We start from the raw sequence: 27,584 nt of genomic DNA on the forward strand, positions 1-27,584 counted from the left end.
ACCCCATATTGTCTAGGGAAAGTCACTTAGCAATATATAAACTCAAAGCAGGACAATAGGGTGACTTACAGTTGTATCCTAAAGATCAGTTGTTCAGGGACATTTCATAAGCTTGAGAAATCTATTTGTCTTCCCAGACTTGATCAATACCATCCTCTCTCCTCTGAGCAGAATTTGTAACTCCTCTTGCTTACCATTTGGTTTAGGAAAACACTGGCATATTCAGATGTCTTCAAGAAAAAGAAATAGCTTCAAGTTATATTTTTCAAACATGGCCATTTCCCTAAGACCCAGGTCTTATGATGGGAGGAAGAGAGAAAGAGAGGTGAAAAGTTTTAGATAAAGTTTACCCTTTAGTATTTCCCAGGTTTATAATATGCATCAATTATAAAAGTGAGGTTCTCTCCTGGGTTCTGTAGTTGACCTTGGAAAATTTCTGAAGAACCTAGGTGTTTTTTTGTAATGAAGTAGCCAGAGGTGTTGTGAGGACTAAACTACTTAAAAGCTTTTCTGTAACATTAACTTGATACATCACTGTTGTGTCCAACCTTTGTAGATTATGACTTTCTAGGTTGTGACCTTGCAAACTTATCCAATGGGATTTTCCCAGCTAATTTTTGGTTTTCATGAACATTCTTGTTTGCAATTAGATTTGTCACTCTCTATGGAGCTACAAAGAGCATAATTGCCTTGGGACAGCAAATTCTTCATGAAAGCTATGATATGGCAACTTTTCAGAAGGGAAAACCAAGTGACCAAGTGAACAATCTGTTTTTCCCTTTCCTTCAAGCTCAAACAAAAGATTCCACAGCAAGCCTTCAGAAGGTGCTACCCCTAATGCCAGCTGGGGAATTCTTTGGTTCTTTCCAACAATTATGGTTTACCATGAACTGTCCTCACTCTGTGCTGTAATCTATAAGGCCATGCTTGCTCAAAAGTTGCCTGCTCACTATCTTGTCTGCCTGCCAAATTTAGGCAGGAATAGCCTAGAAGTGGAGAGCTCCTTGAGTATATTAAATAAATAAATAAATAAATAAATAAATAAATAAATAAATAAATAAAATTCATTGTTCATCTCTTGGGCTTAGCACTCACTATACCTGCTACAATGTAAAGGAAGACTGCCTAGGGTGCCCAGGAAGATTGCTTTTAGGTTGATCCAAGGATGGTGCTCCTCGAATGCATTGTGCTTTGGGAACATTTCTCTGGTTCTTTAGTAGAGAACACTGTGAGTTGAGATACCCGACCTCCTTTGGAGATTGACTCAGATCTGGGGCAAAGACTCTGCAATAGTGGGGTAGGGAACTTATAGTCATAATAGTGGGGCCTATAGCTGCCTTGCAAGGGCTGGTCTCTGGTGGGAGCAATGGCCCACTGCCAAGTGGTCACACTTGTGTGGAGCAGAGCAACAACTGTAATGATGGAGCCCACAGTGAGAGAGGTCAGCATCCATTCAGAGGTACAGGAGATGCTGGGATGCCATGGAAAGGATAAGAGTTGGGGGCTTGGAGCCAATGTCAACAAAGTTCAGGGGTTGAGGAGATCCAGGACACTGGTTGCTTCCACCTTGTGCAGAGGGGGCCTGGGTTACAACCAGATGATCACAATAGTCCTAGACCCCGTTGGTCAAACACTTGACTTGATGAACAATAGAAATAGCAGTCAATTTTCTTAAGAAGCCTATGGGTTCACCCTTTTAGTGAGAGCAAATAATTTGATAGTTCCCAAGGGAAAGTCACGCTCTTGAGCACAGATGCCATTTTCCCATGAAGGAGATGTCTTTGACCAAGTGTGTTCTCTATATGAAAGGCCTCTTTTGATGAGATGAGATGTGCTGTTGGGGTTTGCGTAGGGGCAACCCACAGAGGAGAGGCACCTCGCTGAGTTTTGTGTCTGAGTGGGCTGAGCAGCTAGGGGAGGCTGCAAGGAGCCCAGTAGACCTCAGAACATCAGTTCTAGTCCCAGATGATTGGTTGGCTGGCTGCCTACCAGCTGCTCTGTCTCAACCTTTGAAAGTGTTCTCACACCAAATCCTGTTTATGTGAAATGTCTGATCAAACACCCCCACAGTTGCAAGCGCTTTAATTACGTACTGGAAGGGTATCCTCTCAGCCCCGCCCATGACTCAGTACTCAGAGCAGAACTTTCTCCTTTGATCTGTTCACCTGCTTAAATTGCCCAGGAACTTCAGGTTTACTTGGAGCAAAGAGGGACCCAGCACATTTCCAGTGCTAGGTTTAGAGAGAAATGGACTCTGGTACACCAGCACTTGCCTACAACCACTATTGATTGCTGCCAAAGACCAGTCCTGCATCATATCCACCACAGCAGTGATGCTGCTGGTGGTCCAGACTCCTCCACTATCTGCATTGGTTCTTCATCCACACTTGGTCTCTGTGGTTATGGGTTGACATACATAGATATGCTGTAGCACAAGCTGACCAACATTGACAAGTTAATGGCAAAGATCATAGTCAACATTGCCCATCTTTTTTGGTGACTGTTACCATCCAAATGGCACAGTCTTTTAAAGGTGCTCAAAATTCAACATGTCTTGAATATGCTTGTGCTATAAAAATAGGGCTTCATTGTGGCAGACAAAATGTAACCATTCATAAATCCATTTTATTTTCCTCTTGGTCACATAGGAGGGCTTCTAGGTGGTGCCTGTGATGACATCTGCACAGTGAACATGGGCCTATGTCCAAACCTTTCCAACGCCTTTCCATAAAACCTTTCCTGTGAGTTCTTCCATGTGCTTTTTTCCTTAGCCACATGGCTGGAGGCAAGGGATTCCAAAGTTGTCTCACATGTAGATCCCGTTATGTAAGAAGTCTTGCAAGATGGCAGAGCCATTGTTTAGAGGAGAGCCATCCAGGAAAATAACCACTGGACCTTGTGAGCATGAGAAATAAATTTTTATTTTGTGAGTTCTTGAGATTTGGGGGTCTGTCTGTTATTGTAGAAGAGCCTGTCCACCCTTAACTTATTACTTACGGCAATTTGCTCTCCCTGGACAACACCATTCAAGCTATCTTTGCACAACCACGAGGGATCTTTTACATGTATCCACCCTGAAGAAAAAGGTTTGCTTCAGGTAGACCTGGTTACTGACTCCTAGACATTAAGAGGTTGGCGTTTCTGGTACTGCACCTGTATCAGTCAGTTTAGCTAAGTTATGTTGTGGTAATGAAAGGCCCCCAAATCCATGTGGCTCAAGTTTCATTTCCTCCACTGGTCAGCTGAGGCTATGTTCCACATCATTTTCACTGTGGGACCCACATGATGGCATAGCCTCTATCTGGGCATTTCTAGGCTCGTGGAAGAGGGAAATAGAACCCAGCAAACCACATGCTGGCTCTTAAAGCTGCTCTAAGTGACAAATAACCACTTCTGCTTATAATTAATGGACCAAAGCAAGTCACATGGTTAAACCTGATGTCAAGAAGGGTCACATGTAATCCTGTAGAGACAGACACTACAGGAAGGGGGACTGGAATAATATTAGAAGAATAGTAACGTCACCTATCAAAATCCTCAAAGGATATCCTTCTTAATTTCTATTTTGACAAGCATCCTGCTATTTTAAAAAGGTACATGATAGGATGTTGGTGGGACCTTGATTAGTTTAAATTCTTTGAAAACTGGCCTAAGTCTATTGAGCTTCAAGTGAATTTTGAGGGCCTGCTATGTAGTAGCACTAAGCTCATTGAAATGGCCCTTCAGGATGGCTCACAACCTTATCCACCCATGAGCCTCAGCTTGTCACATTACCTCAGCTTTGCTGAGTTGACTATGTTTGCATGTTACTTATTTGTAGAAAACTTGAAAGTGTGATGATTTCTGAAATTGATAACAGAAACTTTAGGTGGATTCTAGTGGAAGACTCTTTTCTTCCCCACTCCATATTTATCAGTGGCCCATATGGAAAGGAAGTCCCACCAACCCTTCCATCCTTTCTGGGAAGTACCTGAGAGGGGGTTTCTGTGTTTCTTCCCACCTCCTACATGCTCTTCTCCAAGGGACAAGGAATAGCTAATCTCATGAGTAAGAGTGTGATGTCCTCTGAGCTGGGTCCTGTATCTTAGAGAGTATGTTTTAAAAGCAGGGCCAATACTTCATGCTGTCTCTCTTGCAGTGAACATGGCATGGGTAGGTAAGGACAATGTGCTCCCTCTTCTTCCTCCTTTTGTATAAGAGTTGCAGCTGGGTTAGGGCTGGAGTTTACTTTCTGCAAGCAGGCCTGGTGTCACTTGCACTCTCCCAGGCTTTCTTGGCCTCTCTGTCCTGCTGTTGGGCCTGTGGGCTAAGAATTCATGTTGTCTTCTTGCCAGACTTGACTGTCCCAAACTCTGGACTTAGGAAAGTCCAAGTTGAGTGTTTTAGCAGGATGCTCTGTAATATGGGAGTTATTGGACCTTCATTAGTAAATATTTGCTCCCCATTTGGCTCATTTTGGATTTACTCTATAGTTAAAACCAGAGGAGAGTTGGGGACATTGATCAGCCCATCCTGATCTGCAGCATTATGGATATTCCTATAATCTTGGGTAACAAAGAGGACCTTTTAAGCATAGCACTAAAGTCAGAATCCATAGAGAGAAAGATGGCTATGTTATCTTTTTAATTAAAAGCTAGAAAACAAATATCACTGATATTCAAACCATCCTAAAAACAATAAAAAAGATGGTCAAAAGAGTATGTTTTGGATGGGAAGGGCATGGCTATGTTTATAGACAATAGAAAGATTGAGGGATAGTAGCAAGGGAATTTGAATATTCATTGGAATGAGGTCCCCAAGGAGACAGGAGAAACAGAAGGAGGAAGTTCTCCCCTTTCCAGAGACTTGAGAAAGGAAAGCAGGGAGTGCCATTGTAGACAAAGGATAAGAAATTGAGAAAGCCCATGGGAACCCCAGTTCCTCAGACAAGAGCATGTGCTCACAGTTTATCTGTGGTGCTAAAACAAAAGGTGCTGTCACCCAAATGCCCTCCCTGAAGAGCTCATGTGTGATCTTGCTCATAGAAAAGACCTTCCCAGATGTTATCATTATTACTACCACGGTCAAGGAGTCACTTGTACTTTGGACTCCTACGTAGGCATCCTGTGCCTTTAATCATCTGGTTTCCTTCAGATCTCTGCCTGGGAAACAGAGACTTGTCTTATATATTTCTGTCTCCCTGTTACCTTTCACAGAGGGGGGGGGGGGGCTATCAGTATTGCAGAGTGATTAGTGAGTCACAGGCAACATCACAGTCTGCCCACAATTGAGAATTCAATTAATTGTATTATTATATCTTGACGGACCCTACTACCAGGGTATAATTACACAATTCAGTTTGTACACTTTCAGTGATGTTTTATACTGAGAATTCTCCATATCTGGTTTCTCTCCATTCAGTTTTCATTTTCCATGCCCAACTCAGTGGATGGCACCCCCTTTTCTTTGCCTAGTTGTCTCAAAGTATGTTGTTTTTATAGTTCTGTGTGTAAAGCATTTATCAGAGTGGGAGGCACATAATTAAAGCTCAATAAATGATAGCTGTTATTACCATGCAAAGTTTTATATTTCTTAATTACCTGGATACAGCTGGCTCTAGTTCCTGAGCTCCTCCACATTTTCTTTCCCAACTCTCTGTCTTTAATAACTATTTAATTCTTCTCAAGTTCTCTACCTTCTTAATATTTTAATAATCAAATCTCTTATACTTATGTATTTACTATACTTATTTGCTTAATATACAAATTTATATCTAGACTTTTTTTCCTTCCCAGTATTTCTCTTAACTTTCATCTTTCTTCATTGTAAACTGTTAATGTCCAAAGTAACATAATTTTATTCATGTCTCCTCCAACCTTCAGTTGCCAACTAGAAGCCTGAGTTTCACTGCCCTCCCCAACCCCCGCCATGTAATCAACAAATATTTATTTGTTGGGCACTTATTATGTACCATCTGTTCCAGGTACTAAAGATACAAACATGGTAAATAAAATTGTCACTGTCTTTATGGAGTTTATGTTCTAGTGAAAGATTAGGTAATTAATAAGTTTGCAAATATTAGTTTCTTAGGTGACAATAGAAAACTGATTTATAAGGAATGTGTGGCTTGGGCTGGATGATTGAGTAGAAACTATTGAAGGAGCAAAGATTATAGATAGGTCAGCTCTATCTGAAATGCCACACTAAAGAGGGAAAGGAAGTTAATCAGACCATATAATAGGGCAAGTCTGTTGCAGTTCACAAGGGAAAGACCCCAAATTGCTTAACCAGGCAGTGTGTGAATGACATGGATAGATTTTCCAGTTGCAGCTGTTTTGGTTGATTTCCCTGCTCTTGTTTGAAAGCAGCCCATTTGAGTTATTGCTGCTGTCTAGGGACCTGGGTCTATGCTTTCTTGAGGTATCAGCTGCAGAGGAAGGCAGCCACAAAGCATACTCTGTGATTGGGATTTTCTGTGTAGGTTATTAAACAGGCAGGCAGTTGTCACTGTGTAGATGAAAACAGTTTTCTCCCTCATGGATGCCACAACCTCACTCTGTTTCAGGAGAACAAGTTCATTGGGAAAACAGTTGATTCAGTTTATGGAACATTGAGTGTTAAATGTCTATGATCAACAAGAAAGGCCAGTTAGTTTCATGCATAGACCTGGAATTTAAGAGGAGGATCTGATTGGAGACAATATGTGGTATTATCTCACCCAGTAGGAATGGATGAGATTGCCCAGGAATGGCATGCTGCATTTTCTTTTAAACCTCATCAAGGATGTGTTCATTGATTATAGAGAGAGGAAGGGAGAGGGCGAGGGAGAGAGGAGAGAGAAAGAGGAAGAGGAAGAGGGAGAGGAAGAGGGAGAGGAAGAGAAAAAGAGAAAGAAACGTCAGTGTGAGAGAGAAATACTGATCAGCTGACTCCCATACATGCCTCAACTGGGGATCAACCTGCAATCTAGGTATGTCCCCTGACCAGGAATTGGACCCACAACCTTTGGTGTACTGGATGACATTCCAACCAATTGAACCACCTGGCGAGGGCAGTGTGCTGCATTTTTAATATTTATAGCGAGTGGCAGATGGGAAGGAAGAAAAACTGAAAGTACTGAATTAGAGAAAGTTGGGAGGGTCACTGGATTGGTGGATCTGGCAAGTATAGGGCAAGTATAGGGCAGGCAGCTGAGTGAGAGAATTGGCAAGTGCGAGGTGTTCAGAGAGCGGGATTATTGGATTTTAATCTTTTAAATCTGGGTCAATTTTGAGTGACACAGTTGTGGAAACATTTGTTCTTCTAGAGTCAGTCACAGCTTGGTGTAGGGTGCCTTTTTGAGGGGATATTAGTTGTTGAGGATGTGGCCACTCAGATTTCTGTGGGTGTCCATTGCATTGTATCTGGGGTCAGAGTTGGTGTGAAAACTTACTGGGGCTACTAGTGGAGGTCTTTGCTATGAGGGTTTATACTCCAGGAGTTGTACTCAGTGCAATTTCCATGCACTATTAAGCAGAGAGTGAATGAATACCAGTGACAAGGTCGGAGCCTGGTGAGGGGTCAGAAGTCACTTCCAAAATTACTAAACCAAGGAGGTAAAATGGGAGGAGTAGCAGGTTACATGTATTCCAGATATAAGAGAGAATGCTCTTATATGTAGTGGGTGAAAAAATGAGGTCTAGTTATTAGGATGAAAAAAGAAGGAGTTATATGTTATATAGTATGTGGTTGGTTTGGTATTAACACTATGCTTCCTTTTTTGCAGAAAATAAACCAAAACATTGGTGTATTGCAGAATTAACTCTTAGCAGCTTCTAACCAGCAAGGTGATCTTGAGCAATCACTTAAAGTGTACGGCACTCTGTCTTCTATCTATAAAAATTAAGCAGTTGGGTTGGATGATCTCTGAAATTTCTGGCAGCTCTTTGGTTCTATACCATTTATTTTCCCATTCAGGTCTTCCCTATCCTCCCCAATCCCCAGCGTGCCTTTTGGGACCTCAAATTACACTGAAACATCCACCATTTTAATGCAAGGCCAGTCCTACATATTGGTTTTCTTTCTAACATTTAGGATTAGTAACTGCAGATATTTGGAAAGGGATAACTTATTTTCTGCTGGAATTTAATGAATGACCTAACTTACCTAGAATGGAAGATGATTTCACTGTTTATGTTTTGTTTTGTTACCAGGCAATCAATATGGACTCCATTGCAGTATTGTTTGTCAGTCGGGTTTGTACCTCCTCACAGTGGCTGAGAGACAACCTGATGTCTGCTGTGTGTGGAGTGGAGGAGGCTGAAAGGAAGGCAAGAAATGAAGATGCAGGAACAAGACTGTAGTGGTGGAGGACCTGGGAAGAGAGACTGTCATGGTGGTGCAGAGAAGGTCTAGAGATTTAACTTCCTGTTAAGAATCCAGATCCAGCTTATGACTCTGCTCGGGACCTGGCTCCAGGAACAGCACTGTGCGGGCCCCTTCGTAATGGTGAGCTGCATTAACCGCCTCATTTCTCTGATGTGAACAGGGCACACCCAGGAGATGTATTCTGTGAGCATTTCCTGGTGGGAACAGGTCTCATCAAAGTGAGGGATTCCAAATAGTCCAGGCGAGGAGGGCTGCACAGGAGGGCTAGGTACTTTTATGGGATATGGCTGAGATGGGAGGACTTGGATGAGGCTTTGAAAGCTGTAGGCTTTGTTTGATTTTCGAGATACGGTAGTTGGCTTGAATCACGCTAATTAGTTTCCTCTCATTTATTTTTTACCACAATGTTGACATGTGTCAACAAGCTGTTTTGTTTTTTTTCTTTCCATTAGCTGGCTCAATATTGAAACCATATCCTCTTGGAAGGGGGAGTAGAACCATAAGCCAACTTAAAACATGACTGAAGGCCATGATGCTTCTTAATGGCCATCTTATAATAGGTATTTCTCTACATGATTCAATCACACAGTGCAACTCCCACTCAGTACTTTATGCTAACCAGTTCACTACATGGAAGGCAATTATGGATTTACTTCCCACTCTTCCCATCACCCCATCCTTTTCTTCTAAGAAGCCGAGTTTGCGTGTGAGGTAGTCAGGGTAGTCAGAAGCAATCTGGCTCCCCCCTAATTTGTCATCTCTGAATCACATCTTATTTAAAAGAAGCAACTTCAAATTTGAACATCTACATGCAGAAACTAATAGCTTTCAGTGCTACCTTTATATGTGTCATGGAAGCAGATATAATCTCAGAGGTCCCTTCTGACTCTACGATTCTTAGATTCAGTGATTCTTTGGTGATTTTAAGGGGACTTTATTCTAGAAATGAAATGCCTGGGAAGTCACCATAATCTTCGAGGGTAGAGAGATCAGAGAAAAGAGGGATGTTGGCTTCACAGCCTTGGAAGATGCAGTGACTGAGAATATAGTTTAGAGTGTGTGTAGCTTGAGTAGGGTCTCTCAGAATCTGGTGCCTTCCTTTTCCAGTTTTATTATTTTCCATCTATTCAGTACCATATCTAGTAAATTGTTAATAATTATTGCTGTGTACTATCATGAAAAATAGCCAGAAGAAAACTTTTTCTTCCATGTGGAAGTGGTTAATGAAATGGAAGAACTTAGGGACAGTTATGCAAGAAATGACTTGCTGGAAGCTGGTCCATAGTTGCTGCTTGACACAGTCGCTGCAGGGAAGAAACATCTGTACAGCATATGTTTCAAGGGACCTGGCATATATGGCATACTGTTCTTAATATGTTTGCTCCCCCTTTTTAGCGCTATGTGTTATAACCAGAGCCACCTCCCCGAGAAAGGTTGTTTCCCCAGGTGGGAATGTTTCCCTGGAGCTAGGGAAGGGAATAAATCAGTAAAACCCTTAACTAAGTGCCATGCGGGTAGTTAATCACCTTAGAACAATCATGCTTAAGCTACATAATCCTTACTTAGGCCATAGAATAGGAAAGTCTCCTTATAGCAATAGGATAATGACCTTGGAATAGAGACAACAAACTAGCAGCCCTTATAATGGAACACAGAGACTAACCTAGACAAGATTAAAATCAACAGAGCTAGATAGAGATAAGATTTTTATCAAAGGTCAGATAAGAAACTATAAACATAAAACAAGGAACTGTAGAAGGTCAAAGGAGGATCCAAAACATGATGATGTAACTATAGAGGCATGCTTATAGGATCAAATATTATAAATACAGATGTAACAGGAGAATAAAGAGAGAACCCGACTATGCTGATCATCTGAATGCTGTGTCCGTATCCTTCATTCTTCGACGACTCCGTCCACACCTTTGGGAACCCCTGGACCGCTGGGGCTGGACCCCGGCAATGACTGTTGGGTCAAGTTTGGCTACTTGAAAATTATCCAAAAGGCGTAAGAAATATTAATTTAATTTCCATCTGTATCCATCAGAGAGTGGGATAAATTACTTAATCCCAGATAAATTCAGTACAGTTTGATAGTATATCATGAGCTAAATTTCATGTTGTATACACACTTTTCCTTTTAAGAATTAATGCCAGTAATTGAATTAATTACTTCATGATTGGCACTCTGGGTTAGAAATCAGAAGATCTGAAATTTGAATGAATAAGACGGATACAACAAAGTATCTAGAACTATCACAAAGACAGTTTTTAAGAAAATTGTTTATTTTACTCAGCTGCTTAGAAGCCATTACTGTTCTCAAAATTTAAAAAAATCCCTTCCACTATTTCCCTCCCTCCTCTACTCTTTTTCTGACTTTTCTTGTGGCTGAATCTAAAATGAGTCAGTGACAACTTGGGCAATAGTCCACTTACATCTTTGTGGACACAAAAACATTGTGCCCTCAATTGTGGAAGCCAGTTCTAGTGCAGTGGGAATGAAATCCAACTTGGATCTCCAAACGCCAAAGGAAGTCGTAGATTTGCCTCTTACTGGCTTGTGACCATAGGTGAACCGGTTTACTTTTCTGAGCTTCATTTCATCATCTGTAAAACAAGGCAATCATACTACCTCCACAAAGTTCTTATGAGGATTATAGAAGGTGTTTGTGAAAAATACTTTACACAGTAGATTGCTGCTCAGTTCTTAATCGATCAGATTTAGAAACTGAACTAGACGTGTAGTCACTCATTTAGGGTCTTCTACAGCAGAGCTCACACTTACATATTCTCCTGAAATGCCCTGGATTACCTGACATGGCAAAGTTCTCTTATGTGTAAATACTAGCTGTGGGTGCAATCACTTGTTAAGATCTACTTACTTCCTTTGTTAGTATTTTCTGGTTAAACCTGGGAAGGAAAAATTTTCTATCTTCCTGGCAGCATTTTTTTTCTCTTTTGATGGTTTTTCTCATACCTGTCAGATACCTTTCCCCCTAAGAGCTGACATTTATGTTAATGTGGCAATAAGATGTTGTAGCAAGACTAGAGCTCTGCCAGGTAGAAAACTCAGATTCTCAGGCTGCCGTGGTATTAGAGACAATAGGCTCTGTGGTAGCTGAAGGGGCTTATAGCTAATGTAGAGTAAGACTTAACTACTGGAAAACCTAACCCAGTACTATTTCCCAAGAGTATAAAGTATCTGTGGAGGCACTAGGAACTACTATATTTATTGCTCCCCATCATCCCCTAGGGCAGTGGTCAGCAAACCTCGGCTCGCGAGCCACATGCGGCTCTTTGGCCCCTTGAGTGTGGCTCTTCCACAAAATACCACATGCAGGCGTGCGCACGTACAGTGTGATTGAAACTTCGTGGCCCATGCGCAGAAGTCGGTTTTCGGCCTGGGCGAGTCTATTTTGAAGAAGTGGCGTTAGAAGAAGTGGGGGTACGTTCGCTGAGGTTGACCCCTCAGATTGAGGACGTTTTTAGCAAAGGCCAGCTTAGGAGTACCCTAATTAAGTTAATAACAGTGTACCTACCTATATAGTTTAAGTTTAAAAAATTTGGCTCTCTAAAGAAATTTCAGTCGTTGTACTGTTGATATTTGGCTCTGTTGACTAATGAGTTTGCCGACCACTGCCCTAGGGTCTCAGATATCAGGAAAAAGATCAAGGTCAGAGCCCAGATTGTGCTTATTCTAGTCAGGCAGAAACTCTGGCACCAGCAAAGAGGTATCAAGAAAACTTTGCCTAAGTGGGGAGAGGCCAAGCTATTTTCTTTAAAGTCAGACTTATTAAAGATAAATTGATCATTGTTGGATTTATTCTACAATGAGTTTATTTTCAAATTGTATTGCACTTGGATTGGCCTTATGCTGTTCTTAATAATTCCTTGATCTTGACCTTGACTTGTCTCACCATTGGAAGATTTGAGTCTGAGATGGGTAGATTTTTGTTTATGGTTCATAAAACAGCATGGACTATTTCCTGGACATTGAGGCTTTGAGGGGAAAAGTAGACTTGTTCCATTTCTGGCCAAGTTTTTTTCATACCTATTATCTCATGCCAGAATTTCTCTGACAGTTATGAGCACCATGTGGATTCCTGACCTTGGCCTTGTTCCTCATCTCTGAGACCAATCTTTAGAGCAAGCAAATACTCCCTAGAAGTATGCGTGTATGCATCTAGGGAAAGGGATACTACCCTGAGATGCATTTCAGATTTTTTATCAGAAGGTTCTCAGGAGAGATCACCCTCAGTTGCCAACACTGATAACCTACTTGTTAATTAATACAACTTTTGTATTGGCTTTCCCTTTTCCTTGTCTTGTTTGCTTTTTGGGGGATCACTTCCCAAATAAACTCCCTGTACCCAACTGCTGCTTCTTTTACATAACCCAGCCTGAGACAAAACCATTAAAAAATGATTCTGTGAGATGAAAATCCAACACAAAAATGTGTTGATAATACTTGAAAACAAAAAGATACACATTTTTGTAGGAAGAGAAACTAAATAAGGCAAAAACCAAATAAATAAACCCCGACAGTTGTCAAATGTCTCCTCTCTGTCTCTGAATCTCTCTCTCTCTCTCTCTCTCTCTCTCTCTCTCTCTCTCTCTCTCTCTTTCTCTCTCTCTCACACACACTCACACACACACACACACACACACACACACACATATCCCATACTCAGATTGGTCTAAACCAGTGGTCGGCAAACGCATTAGTCAACAGAGCCAAATATCAACAGTACTTCTTCAAAATAGACTGGCCCAGGCCGAAAACCAACTTCTGCGCATGGGCCACGAAGTTTCAATCGCACTGTATGCATGCCTGCACGTGGTATTTTGTGGAAGAGCCACGCTCAGGGGCCAAAGAACCGCATGTGGCTCGTGAGCCGCAGTTTGCCGACCACGGGTCTAAACAAGTGGAAAATAACTTGATTAAAAGGAAGGAACTTGCTGAAACACAAAGCCAAAAAATAGAAATTATAAATAAGATGGAGAATATAAATTAAAAATTGTAAACCACAGTCAAGGATAACACTGAGGAAAAGAAGTAAGATGTATTGGTATCTGGGGAGGTTAATGCAACCAGAATGAGCTAACACAATTAGACTTTGATTTGTGCAATGAGATAATGTATGTGCTTTATAAACTGTATATTAAAATGCACACTCAAGGCATTATTGTCAACAGATAGCATGAAAGGATGGTTGTTAATGAAATGGATGACCCCGGAGAAATAATACTGCACCAGAAGCCCCCTCCCCTTTTTTTAAATCTTAGTTTCCCTGGACTTTCTGACATTTGACAAGTCAATGAATTTCTTTGGGTGCGTGTTTCCTTGCCCTGCCCATTGAATGAAAATGAACTCAGATTTCATAATGGATATAAAGATAGTTTGAAAAATATAAAATGGTGTGCAAATGTAAGAGTTCATTATTTTAAAAGAGGTAGGATATCAGAGTTAATGTTTACTCTTCTTAAATTTATTTGGGCCTCAAGTATGCAGACTATATACTTCAAGAGAATAGAACTTTGCCAAATCCAAAGTGTTCTGGGTGGTATTCCCCTTTCAAAGGGTATTCACTTATCCTTCTTGTACAATTAAATGTCTGATTTGAAAAACCTCATGCCCAACTTCCTTTTCTTACAATAAGCCCCAAAACAAGTCTTGTTCCATCTCAAGATGGCTTACCTAATAGTTTGTACCCCTGCAGATCTGAAAAAGTTCTGAATTCTCCAGCCACTGTCTCTTGGTGGAATCTATTTCTCCTAGATTCTTCTAGGATGTCCTTGATTGTGGATTACTACAATATGCTCAAAATTGTGAAATGTCTAATAGACTATGCAAACGAATTATGAGTCCCTCCACCTAAGGAGCCTATAGTCTGGCTGGGGAAGTAGGGGGCAAAACAGCACCCATGAAGTTAATCACAACAAATAGAAGCCAGTACTAATCAGATACTGATTGAGAGCCTTCCACAGGCATACTCTAGGTCAGCGGTTCTCAACTTGTGGGTCGCAACCCTTTTGGGGGTCGAACGACCCTTTCACAGGGGTCGCCTAAGACCATTGGAAAACACATATATAATTACATATTGTTTTTGTGATTAATCACTATGCTTTAATTACGTTCAATTTGTAACAATGAAATTGGGGGTCACCACAACATGAGGAACTGTATTAAAGGGTCGCGCCATTAGGAAGGTTGAGAACCACTGCTCTAGGTGTTGCGGAGGAAGAATATCCCAAATTGTCTTTGAATGCTGCATTATAGCAATCCTGTCCATTTCAGGAGTCATACTGTTGATATTATTGAGCAGTGTCCTTTGATGTTATTTTTACCAAACCATCTGGTAGAGCAGGAAGGTGAATGTCATGAGTAATTCCCCTTCTTCATTTTTCTTTTTCCTTCACACCCCATCAGGGAAAAACCCCTCCTATCTCTAGAACTTGCACACACACACACAAAAAGGTGAAATAATCCAGCGATACTGCTAAGATTTGTGACCCAACCCCTGTCCCATCGGCATCCTTCTACACCTCATAGGTCAAGGACGTCTCTACAATATAGGTCAGTGTGTGGTTTCCTACACTGTGGCCACTCTGGGGAAAGAAAATAGGACTGTTTTCTTATGAAAAAAGGTGCTCACTGAAGAAAAGCCTGGGTAGAGGTGGTGGGCTGAGAAAACACAGGAGGACCTAAAGGTTATCTTATTCATCTGGAAATTCTCCCAGATGGCCACTGTCCCTCGTAGGCCGTGGCTCGTGATCTGAGTGAGCTGGTCCTGACCTAGCTGAGCAGACCTCAGGCCAGAGGAAGGGCGGTGTGGCTTGTGGGAGCAAGTGAGGAGATGGCCTCACTGGGTGTGGGCTGGGTGTCTGTTCTCTTGTGTCTCTGACATGAACAGAGTCAAGAATTGGTGTCAAGAGACCCTAGAAGACAAGAGAGAAGGCATATATTCATGGAATGGTTAAGGAATTCTAGAAGGGGAGGGGAAGAGAGGACATGGGGGTTTCTGTGGGTGCTGTGCTGATTGTCAGTCCTGGAGTGGTAGGTTCTGAGAAATGCATCAAGGGCTTCTCATGTCAGAATATTATATTCCTTAGTCAATTTGGGAGAAGGGCTGATTTTAAAGGAAGAAGCTGGTAATTCTTCCATACTTCTTTGTGCTCAGAAGAGATCATTTTTTTTAATTTTTTTATTTTTTTTATTTTTTATTTTTTTAAAAAATATATTTTATTGATTTTTTACAGAGAGGAAGGGAGAGAGATAGAGAGTTAGAAACATCGATGAGAGAGAAACATCGATCAGCTGCCTCCTGCACATCTCCTACTGGGGATGTGCCCGCAACCCAGCTACATGCCCTTGACCGGAATCGAACCTGGGACCTTTCAGTACGCAGGCCGACGCTCTATCCACTGAGCCAAACCGGTTTCGGCGAGATCTTGGATTATATTCTATTACAGTGATTGCCCACCTTTTGGACCTCATGGACCACCAGTTGGTGACTGCTGCTCTATTAGGTACTTCTCCGACATTGAAGCAGAATAAGATAATAGATAAAAGTTCAGAATCAAGAGCCAGATGGTATGATTTAAAAATGCATTTCCAACTCTTATTAGCAGTGTGACCTTGGGCAGTTTAGTTACCCTCTCTGTGCTTTAGTTTCCCCATCTATGCTGTGGGGATAATAAAAGTATCTATCTCACAGAATATTGCAAGGATTAAGTGAGTTCATAGATGTGAAATGCTTGGCATGAGTCAGCATTCAGTCATTGTTTCCCAGGGACATTACATGCAAACTGACCCCCAGCCCAGGCGGCATGGCCTACTGATGGAACATGTTGTGTCCCGTGCTTGCTAATGCTTGATCTTGGGCAAGTTATTTAATCTTCTAAGCATCATTTTCTGTTTGTAAGTTGGAATAATGGTTTTCTCTGAGGAATAAATGAGATGATTTACATAAAGTTCTTGATGCAAAGTCTGGCACAAATGCAGCTTCTTTAATACACACATACCACACCACACACATAACACACATACACCATGCACATACCACAGATTCCCCCCTCCGTACTACACACAACACACAATACACCACGCAATGCTATAACACCCCCCCCACTGACACCACGCAGACCACACGCACACACACACACACAACACACCACACACACACCACAGATCCCCCACACCACACACATACACCACACAGACAACAGTCACACACACACACAACACAATACCACACTCACCACACACATATACCATACAGACCACACACATATACACACATACCACACACACTATATTCTTACATCTTACATGATTGACCCTTTCCTCCTTAAAAGAATACGTGAATAACCTTCATCTTTCCTAGGGAATTACAGAATAATGACCTGGCCTGATTACATATACACCTGGGAAAAATATATCTCCCTCAACTCCCCCTCATTTTCTCTTTCTGTCCCCATGCCAGGAGCAGAAGGGCAGGGAAATGTGTTGCAGGGAACAGGAGGGGAGGGAAAGAGGACCAAAGCTGACCTAGCACATGTCCCCTCTTTTCACGGTGACTGCTAGCCGGACTGGCTACATAATGGTAGGGCTCCCTAGTTCAAATTCATTAAGAATTTCAAGACAGTGACATTGGAGTATTAAACCAAGCACAGGGCTCTCTGCAGCTGCACAGGCTGCAGACTGCAAAGCTGGTCCTGGTCCCAGCCCTGGGTGGTGGCACAGGGTGAGCATTTGAAGCTCCTTCTGTTTTGGTCTGAGCCAGCTTGTCTGTCCCTTACATCCCTGAGCCTGATAAGCTACCTGAGTTCACTCCCAGGGCTCCCTGGAAACTGGGAGCCTGGGAATGAGGTGTTGGAGACATCCCCACCCACTTCTGAGGGGAGGTGGAGAGGAATTGGGTTAGAACAATCTTACCCAATCAATTTATCAGTTCTTAGGAAATCCTCAGAATTGCAGGAGAGGTTAACCACAGCATGCACACACACAAAATTACAATAATACTAGTCATGGAGAATATTTGCAGGCAGGAATGTGTGTGGGTGGTATTGCCTGTAATGTTGCAAAATGTTCACTTTCATGGTCTAAGAATCAGTCAATTCTTATGCTTAACGAAGCGTTAAGCTCTTAAGAGGACTAATCCACCCCTTAGAGAAGTGAAATTTAGCTTCACTTTTCTTTTTGTTAGATACCACTCCTTTTACCTCTAGGGGGTTAGGAGGAAGATGGGACTAGTGCAGGAAATAAACTTCAGTCTTCAGGAGCCAACACTGCCTATTAAAGGGTTACTTGCTACTTTTATCCATTATATACCTTGCAGGGAAACTTGGTGATGGGCTTTAATTCTTTGGGAGACTGTCACATGACTCCATCCACCAATATATTCCTGTTCAGTGGCTGGATGTGGGAGGGTGGGCCCCGGGGAATGCAGTCACAAAGACACTTAGAAGGGATATGGAGGTCCATGGGGGAGAAAGGGGTTATGAGAAAAGCTGCTAGCTTTAGAGGAAGGAGCAAGGTGGTCAGGGTGAGTAGAGGAGAGGTTGGAGAAGAGGACAATGTGATGGGGGACTGGGGAGAGAGGAAGAGAGCATGGGAAGAAGAAAGCCTAGGTTGAAAGGGTCTGAAGTCAAGCTGTGGGTTAGGAAGTCCCAGGGAAGGTGGGGAATCCCAGAGTTTGAGAACCTATAGCCACCCTTTCCCCTCTTAGGATAGAAAGCCCCAAAGGGCCTTAGAGAGGCCCCTGATCCCTGTAGATCCCCTGGCCTGGATCTCACTCCTCCCTGGGTTGGTCCTCTTTCCAGAGGATGCCATGTTCATATGCAAAGCAAGGGGTGCAGCCAAGGGCTTTCTGATTCCAGTGAGAGAGCGGGAGGGGAAAGGTCAGAGAAGAAGGAAAACACAGCTGGAGAGGAAAAAGGAGGGAGAGGGAGCTCAGAGCATTGCAGGGGACTGTGTGGGCGAGAGTGAAGGGTGACCATTTTTTGCCAGTTATACATTTTCTAATAGGTTTTTCAATAACAATTTTAATCATATATTTAAATACCACAAAATATACTTTTAAAGTGTAAAATTCAGTGGTTTTTAGTATATTTATAGAGCTGAGTAACTGTCACCACTATCCGATTCCAGAATATTCTTATCACCCCCAAAGTAATGACCTATTAGCAGTCACTTCCCATTCTTTCCTTGCTCCCAGTCCCTGGAAACCACACATCTGCCTTATTTTTTGAAAAACTTATTCTGTTTTATTTTGTTATTTCAATGTACAAGTCTTGTATTTCTTTTGTTAAATATATTCTTTTCCCTTAGTTATCATGATACCCTTGTAAAAAAAAATCAGTTGATCACAAATGTAAAAGTTTATTTCTGTACTCTTAAGTTTATTCCATTGATTTATATTTCTATTCTAATGCCAATACACTGCCTTGGTTACTGTAGCTTTGTAGGGAGTTTTGAAATTGTGAAGTGTTGAGTCCTCCAGCTTTGTTCTTCTTTTTGTCTTCTTTTTGATGATTGCATTGGCTAGTCTAGTTCATTTTCATTTCCGCATGAATTTCCTGAATTAATTTGTTCATTTCTGAAAAGAAAAAAAAAGCTGTGTTTTTGATAGACATTGTATTGAATCTTTAGATCAGTTAAGGAATCTATAGGTCACCTTGGTTGAATCCATTTCTGTCCTTTGTACTGAATTGATTCTTCTGATCCATGAACATGGGCTGCCTTTCTATTGTGTCTTTTTATGACTTTCAACAATGTTTTGTTGTTTCAATGTACAAGTCTTGCACTTTTGTTAAATATACTCCTAATAGTTTACTCTTTTGATACTACTATAAATAGAATTATTTCTTAATTTCTTTTTCAGATTATTTATTGTTAGTGTATAGAAATGCAGTCGATATTTGTATATTTGTCTTGTATCCTACAAATTTTCTGAACTTGTTTATAAATTCTGGTAGCTTTTTCAGGGGCTCCTTAGGATTATCTATAAACAAGATTATGTCACTTGCAAATAGACAGCTTTACTTTTTCCTTTCTAATTTGGGTTCCTGTTCTTTTTCTTTTCCAATTGCCAGGATAGAACCTCTGGTGTACTGCAGGATAGAAGCGGTGAGAGCACGTCCTTATTTTGTTCCTCATTGTAGGGATAAAACACTCAACATTTAAAAAAATATATTTCATTGATTTTTTTACAGAGAGGAAGGGAGAGGGATAGAGAGTTAGAAACATCATCAGCTGCCTCCTGCACACTCCCTACTGGGGATGTGCCCACAACCAAGGTACATGCCCTTGACCGGAATCAAACCTGAGACCCTTGATCGCAGGCTGATGCTCTATCCACTGGGCCAGACTGGTTAGGGCAGTGGTTGGCAAACTGTGGCTTGCGAGCCACATGCGGCTCTTGGGCCCCTTGAGTGTGGCTCTTCCACAAAATACCACATGCGGGCGTGCACGTACAGTGCGATTGAAACTTCGTAGCCCATGCGCAGAAGTCAGTATTTTGTGGAAGAGCCACACTCAAGGGGCCAAAGAGCTGCATGTAGCTCTCGAGCCGCAGTTTGCCGACCACTGGGTTAGGGCATACACTCAACATTTTACCATCTCTCTATATAAAAAGCCAGTGACCATAACTGCTATAACGACCGTAATGATTGGTCCCTATGATGCCCACTGTGGCCAGTGAACTGCCTGATCAGGGGGTGGGGCCAGCCAGCCAACCTCTCGGCCCCTCCCCCCTGCTGGCCTGCCCCTGATGGGACTCTCCCACCCTGATCAAGAGCTGGCTGGCTGGCCAAACTCGCCCTCCCCTCCCCCCAGCCAGCCTCGCCCCTGATCAGCCTACCCCACCACAATAGGCTGGCAGCTGCTCCCCCCAGCTGACCCACCCCTGATCACACCACTCCACCCCAGAATGGCCCCCCCACCCACCCCAATCAGGGCCGGCTGGCCAACCACCCACCCATGGCCCCTCGCCCAGGCCACTGGCCCCTGGCCCCTGATCAGTACCTCCCATCCCATTTGGGGGTGGGGCAGGCCGGCCCACCACTCACAGCCCCTCCCCATGGCCAGCTCCATCCCCAATCGGCAGTCAAACCCCAATTGGGGGTGGGGCCCGCCAGCCAATTGCCCGTGGCCCTGATTGGGGCTGGGCCAGCCGGACCCCACCCATGCACGAATTCGTGCACTGGGCCTCTAGTTAATTATAATGTTACCTGTGGGTTTTTAATAGATTTTTAAAAAATAGATGTTTTTATTGATTTTTTTAGAGAAAGAAGGAAGAGGGAGCGGTATAGAGTGATAGAAACATTGATGAGAGAGAAACATCATCAATTGGCTGCCTCCTGCATGCCCCCTATTGGGGATCCCAAAACCCAGGCATATGCCCTGATCTGGAATTGAACCGGTGACCTTGTGGCTCAATGGTTGCGAATTTACCCATGAACCACAAGGTCACGGGTTCATGGGTAAATTCGCAACCATTGAGCACACCTGGCTTGGGCCCTTGGATGTTTTTGTTTGTTGTTTTTTTTATCAGATCAAGGGAAGTTCCATTTATAGTGTGTTGAATATTTTGATTAGGAATGGGTGTTGGATTTTTCAAATGTGTTTTCCGCATGAGGTGAGATGATCATCTAGTTTTTGCCTTAATTTTATTAATATGACATAGTACATTGTTTATTATGCTAAACCAACCTTGAGTGCATAAATACCACTTTGTCATGGTATGTGATTCTCTTTAAGTGTTGCCGAAGTTGTTTTGATAGCATTATGTTGAATATTTTTGATTTTCTGTTACTGAGGGATATTAGTCCATAATTTTTTTCTTCTTGTGATGTCTTATTCTGTATTTGCTTTGGGTTACACTAGCCTCAAAGAATGAAATGGAAATTGTTTCCTCTTTTTCTGTCTTTTGGAAGAGTTTATGAATGGTTAGTATTAATCATTCCTTAAACCTTTTGTGGATTTCACCAGTAAAGCCATCTTGGCTTGGGTCCATTCATGCTATCAATTTCTTCTGAGTCAATCTCTGTAGTTTCTGTCTTTCTAAGAATTTATCCATTTCATTTAAGTTATCTAATGTGTAGGCATATAATTGTTTCCTTATTATCCTTTTATTTCTCTACAGTTGGTAATGATATTTTCTCTTTAATTCCTTATTTTAGTAATTTAGACTTGTCTTTTTTTTCTTTGTTAGTCTAGCTAAATGTTTGTCAATTTTGTTGATATTTTCAGAGTTAGCTTTTGGTTTCAATTGAGTTTTTCTGTTGTTTTTCTAATATCTATTTTGTTTATTTCTATTTTGATTTTTACTATTTTATTTCTTTGGTGTGCTTTTCATATAATTTGCTCTAACTTTCCTAGTTTTTTAAGGTGGAAAGTTAGATTACTGATGCTTTATTATTTTAATATAGACATTTGCAACTATAAATTTTCCCCAGGCACTACTTCAGCTGCATTCCATAAGTGTTGGTATATTGTCTTTCACTTTCATTCCATCTCCAAGTATTCTCTAATTACCTTTGTATTTCCTTTTTTTGACCCATTATTTATTTAGGAAAGCATTGTTTAAATTCTACATATTATCATTTTTTTCAAATTTCCTGCTATTATTGGTTTCTAATTTTATTCCATTATGGTTTGAAAACATATTTGGTATGATTTCAACCTCTTAAATTTATTGAGACTTGTTTTTTTTTTACCTATCTTATGGTGTATCCTGTAGACTGCTCCATGTTTGCTTGAGAAAAATATGTATTTTCTTCTATTGATAGTAGGGTGGTGAAGGAGTATTCTATAGATATTTAATAGGTCTATGTGGTTTATAGTTTTATTTAAGACTTCTAATTTCTTGTTGTTTGTGTCTGTTGCTATCTATACCCATTACTGAAAAGGGAGTATTGAAGACTTGCAATAGCCACCTTTTTTTAAAAAATATATTTTTAATTGATTTTTCACAGAGAGGAAGGGAGAGGGATAGAGAGTTAGAAACATCGATGAGAGAGAAACATCAATTCATCTGCCTCCTGCACACTCCCTACGGGTATGTGCCCACAACCAAGGCACATGCCCTTGACCGGAATCGAACCTGGGACCTTTGAGTCCGCAGGCTGACGCTCTATCCACTGAGCCAAACTGGTTAGGGCAGCCACCTTTCTTTTATTTAAATTGTAATGGGCACTTTCTTAAAAAATTATTTTATAACCTTTTATCCATTCAGAACATCTTTATATCAACAAATACAGGAGCTTGGCTATTGGAGTCATAAGTGATTTATTTTGAAAAGATTATATTTGCAACTAGATGCAGATATTTATGAGGGATATTACTATCATGATTACCATATTTAAAGAAATACTTTGATCTCTATCTTTACTTCTAGGAAAAAATTAAAACAAGTATCTCAGTGTTCATTTTATGGGTGAGATTGTCCCACTGAATGTATTTCCTATGTGTCTCCAAATTACAGCTCTTTTACCTTGCAACTTTCTTAAAAATAAATTAAATGTATATGTAACTTTGTGGATGCTTATTAATACCTTCACTTAAACCCCCTGTGCCAGAATCATTAATTTGCTAAAGGAAAAGTGCAAAAGTAGCCCTTTGCCTGCAATCAATTCTGAGATGGCTGCTCAATTAGTTTGGTAGCATCTAGATCAGCAGTTCTTAACCTGTGGGTCGCGACCCCTTTGGCGGTCGAACCACCCTTTCACAGGGGTTGCCTAAGACCATCCTGCATATCAGATATTTACATTACGATTCATAACAGCAACATTACAGTTATGAAGTAGCAACGAAAATAATGTTATGGTTGGGTCACAACATGTGGAACTGTATTTAAAGGGCCAGAAGGTTGAGAACCACTGATCTAGATTCTTTCAGTCTCTGTGGCCCTCTGAGGACACTCAAGGCTCTGATGATAACCTGGCAACCTAGGTGGACACCCAGCCAAGTGCAAGTGTTTGAAGATGCAGTTTGGCTGCCGTTGTGGTGGTGAAAAGAAATAATTCAGTCACATGTCATTCAGTACAAAGAATAAAAACCAATTCAAATGGAAATTCAAATTGATACTACATATGGGAGTCATGAATGTAGTTACATGACTGGCCACATGATTTTGTGTTTTGCTTTTTTTAACAGTCTCCTCCACGTGATGCTGAGACATGTGTAACCATCAGGACATATCTAGGAATCTGTTTTTAATTTGAGTTGGGGTGGTACTAGGGACTGGAGATGTGAAGCTGCCACAGGTTTGTGATGGGTGGCTCTGTATCAGCTGTGACAGGCAACCAGGCTTAGTTTCTTCTGCAGTTTTTCTTTCCTCTCTGATAAGGTAAATATGGGCAAACTCTGAAAAGTTATACAGATTCTGTCTTAGGCTGTAAGTTTGTGATTTAGCCCCATCTGTCACAGATCTTTTTTAGATTCTATTGTAAGCAGAGATGTGAATTTACCATGTAGGGCTGTCCAAGAAAAGGGAGTCATGTCACCCTTCTAGAGATATTGTCTTATAATATCTGATTTCTTGAAGACATTCTGGAGTCTTTTTGAAAGCTGTTCAAGTATAGAATACGGATTTTCAACTGGAAATATTTTGGATAAACCAAATCTCTGGGACAAAGTGGATAAAAACCTCATTACACAACTTCTAACCTGGGACATCTGTGAAAGTTTCTCCAAGGACAGATAAATGGAAATTGAGTCCTAAGTCCTTAAGATGCATTAATACCTTAAAACAACACTCTGGATCTTTATCTTCTTCCCACCTATGAGGCCAGACAATGTGCAAATGTCTTTGTTGATCATCAACTCCAACCAAAGTGTCTCATGGATTTTGTTTATTTTCCCCATGATGGGAAATTATCTTGAATTATCTGATAGGTTAAACATTAAAATTTTTTAAAAATTATGGTTGACATACAATATTATACTAGTTTTAGGTGTATAACATAGTGATTCAACATTTATAAAACTTTTTTTAAAAATATATTTTATTGATTTTTTACAGAGAGGAAGGGAGAGAGATAGAGAGTTAGAAACATCGATCAGCTGCCTCCTGCACATCTCCTACTGGGGATGTGCCTGCAACCCAGGTACATGCCCTTGACTGGAATCGAACCTGGGACCTTTGAGTCCGCAAGCTGACGCTCTATCCACTGAGCCAAACCGGTTTCGGCTATAAAACTTTTGATGTGATCACCTCAATAAGTCTACCCATCTAACACCATGCAATGTGCCACGCCAGCACGACCAAGGGTGATCCCAAGTGGGGGCGGGGGTGAAAGGATTAAGGAAAGACAGACAAGAGAATAATAGCTGGGTCTCGGTGGGACGCTGCTCCCTGATGAGGAGACAACCACAGCGCCCACAAGCCGTGTCTTTATTTTATAGCAGATGCCACGAGGCAAAGTAGGGGCGTGATCACGTTGTTTACAGCACTCTCGTGAGTTTCACTCAACTACATGCACCCGAACTGTATCACAAGACACGTGGGGCTACGTGTTTGGACCATAGGTTCAAGCTTACAACCACAGCCGTTGGCTATAATTATGCTGGGAGGCCCCTGCCCTCCAGCTGGGACTTGCACGTGGCAATGAGAGGACCCTGTCCTTTGATTAGTCCGAGGCTTGAACCTGGCCAAAACACCGTAACTGCGCCCCACAATGCAATATTGTTATTACAATGTTATCGACTGTATTTCCTATGCTGTATACATTTTAAATTATATTAATTAGCTACCCAGGTTTTCTTGTTGTGAAGCATCCCAGGGTACGGACTCTGTGTCAACATTCTTCAGTACATTCTCAGCACCTCTCTGTTCCAGTTGGAAAGGGAGAACCAGGAATGGACCACCACTGCCTTTTTTCTTTAAGGCTGCATATCTTCTGTAAATGGTTTTTTTTTTGTTTGTTTGTGTTTTTTTTTTTTTTTTTGCTTCAGCCTGAATCTGCTCACATTGGGAAACCTGATAAAAAAATAAGTAACCTGGACCTTGGGGTCTGATGATGGTTTCCAAATTGTTAGGTCTATGATCAGCAATCAGCTTCATAAATTTCCCAAAGGAAGTAAGAAATGACTCCATATTAAAATCAGAGTTGAATGCTACCACATTAGCCACCAGGCATGAGAGACTTTGGCCTTATTTGTATTGGGAATCTCTCTCTGGATATTTCTTGACAGCATATACCAATTGGTTCACATGGAAGTGTTTCTTGGCATGTATTTTAATTTTTTGGTGAATATTAGGCATTTAAATAATATAAATTAGCAATTATGGAAATTAGACTCTCTTATCCCTTAGTTGTTGGTTGTTATTTTGTTTCTGTTTGTTGCTGCTGCTGCAATTTGCTTATTAACTTTACTGACTTAATTCTATAAAGCCTGTATTCTTTGTTGTGTGAAGTCAGCGATGTCTCTGTTACTTAGCTTAATAATCAACTAAAGTTTAAATGGAAATTTCCTTAAATGCATTGACTCAGTAAGTTTCTTACCCTTCATTGGGAAGTTCTGTGTGTGTCTTGGGGCAGGCCTTAAGCACTCTGGAAGTTTACAGCTCTGCAATAGCCCTTTCTTCCTGCTTATGCAGAGCTTCTAGTATAGAGTTGAGAGATTAGAGCTTTTTTTATGTCTTTCTTTGACATGCACATAGCTCTCAAATGTGAGCATCTTTCTAGACCAGGGGTGGGCAAACTTTTTGACTCGAGGGCCACAATGGGTTCTTAAACTGGACCGGAGGGCCGGAACAAAAGCATGGATGGAGTGTTTGTGTGAACTAATATAAATTCAAAGTAAACATCATTACATAAAAGGGTAAGGTCTTTTTTTAGTTTTATTCATTTCAAACAGGCCGGATCCGTAGTTTGCCCACAGCTGTTCTAGACCCTTAGGAACATGTTGGATATTTTCAAAGCCCCCTTCTCCAGATTTTCTGAACAGCTTCTTATTTGCTCCAGCTGATATCACTGCCACAGGCCCCTGCAATGTTAAACAATTACCAGATTGTTTTCAGCAAATGCCCCAAGAATAGTGCTTTCATTGCGAAATGAGCAGAGTCAGGTAAAATAACAACAAACCTTGGGAGTCAGATGGGTGTTTTTTAAAATGTTTTTATTGATTTCAGAGAGAGGAAGGAAGAGTAAGAGAGAGATATAGAAATATCCACAGAAGAAAAACATTGATCAGCTGCCTCCTGCATATCCCCTACTGGGGATGGAGCCTGCAAGCCGGACATGTGCCCTGACCAGGAATTGAATCAGCAACCTCCTAGTGTATGGAGTGACACTCAACAGGCATTAGGTGAAATTTTTAATGAAAAACTGCTATCCTCCTTCCTATATAATAAAAGGGTAATATGCAAATTGACCAAATGATGGAACAACTGGTTGCTTTGATGTGCACTGACCACCAGGGGGCAGATGCTCAATGCAGGAGCTGCTGCCTGGTGGTCACTGTGCTCCCACAGGGGAAGCGTTGCTCAGCCACAAGCTGGGCTGACGGTTGGCGAGCGCAGTGGCATTGGTGGAGCCTCTCCCGCCTTCGAGGATGTCCGACGGCGGCTTAGGCCCACTCCCCACGGGCCTAAGCCGTCAGTCAGACATCCCTCAAGGGCTCCTGGACTGCTAAAGGGTACAGACCGGGCTGAGGGACCCCCCTCCAAGTGCACGAATGTCGTGCACCAGGAGTGCATATAGGTTACAATAGTGGTGATTCTCTGGGGATGGGTGTCCCTTCTAACCTACTAGGGCTTATGTGTGTTCCTTTACTATAGTGGATAAAGTTTATAGGTGAAGAAAGGAAGCTAGAATCCAGGAGATTTTGCTATGCATTAATTTGGTCTATAAAAACTCTAGAAGAAGGCCAAAAGGATCTGAGATAAAATCCAAGGATACGAGTAGTGGAAATTTACAAACTATAGCATTTTCCTCCTAAATACCAGGTGTACCAGTTAATAATGCAAATTTTGTAATCAAAGAAAACACGATAATTTCAAGAGAAACATCAAAAAGTGCTTTATTCAAAGTACAGTGGGGCCTTGACTTACGAGTGTCCTGACTAACGATTTTTTCGAGATATGAGCCATCTCTTGGCTGATTTTCTGCTTTGAGGTTCGAGCTAAAATTCGGGTTACGAGCCAGCTTCAGATACCCCACCGCTAGTTGGCGCAGCAAACGTCACAGTGAACACCACAACATCAGCCCAACATCACGTGTCTCATTCA

The 27,584-nt window shown here is 41.5% G+C and overlaps 1 pseudogene; it reads right to left on the reverse strand.

Annotated features, from left to right (window-relative positions):
* Positions 1-23,773: 23,773 nt before the first annotated feature.
* On the reverse strand, positions 23,774-25,616 carry LOC111826087 (annotated as a pseudogene).
* Positions 25,617-27,584: the final 1,968 nt, after the last annotated feature.

The sequence above is a fragment of the Myotis lucifugus genome, unplaced genomic scaffold (genome assembly GCF_000147115.1).
Source record: "Myotis lucifugus unplaced genomic scaffold, Myoluc2.0 scaffold_54, whole genome shotgun sequence".
NCBI lineage: Eukaryota > Metazoa > Chordata > Mammalia > Chiroptera > Vespertilionidae > Myotis > Myotis lucifugus.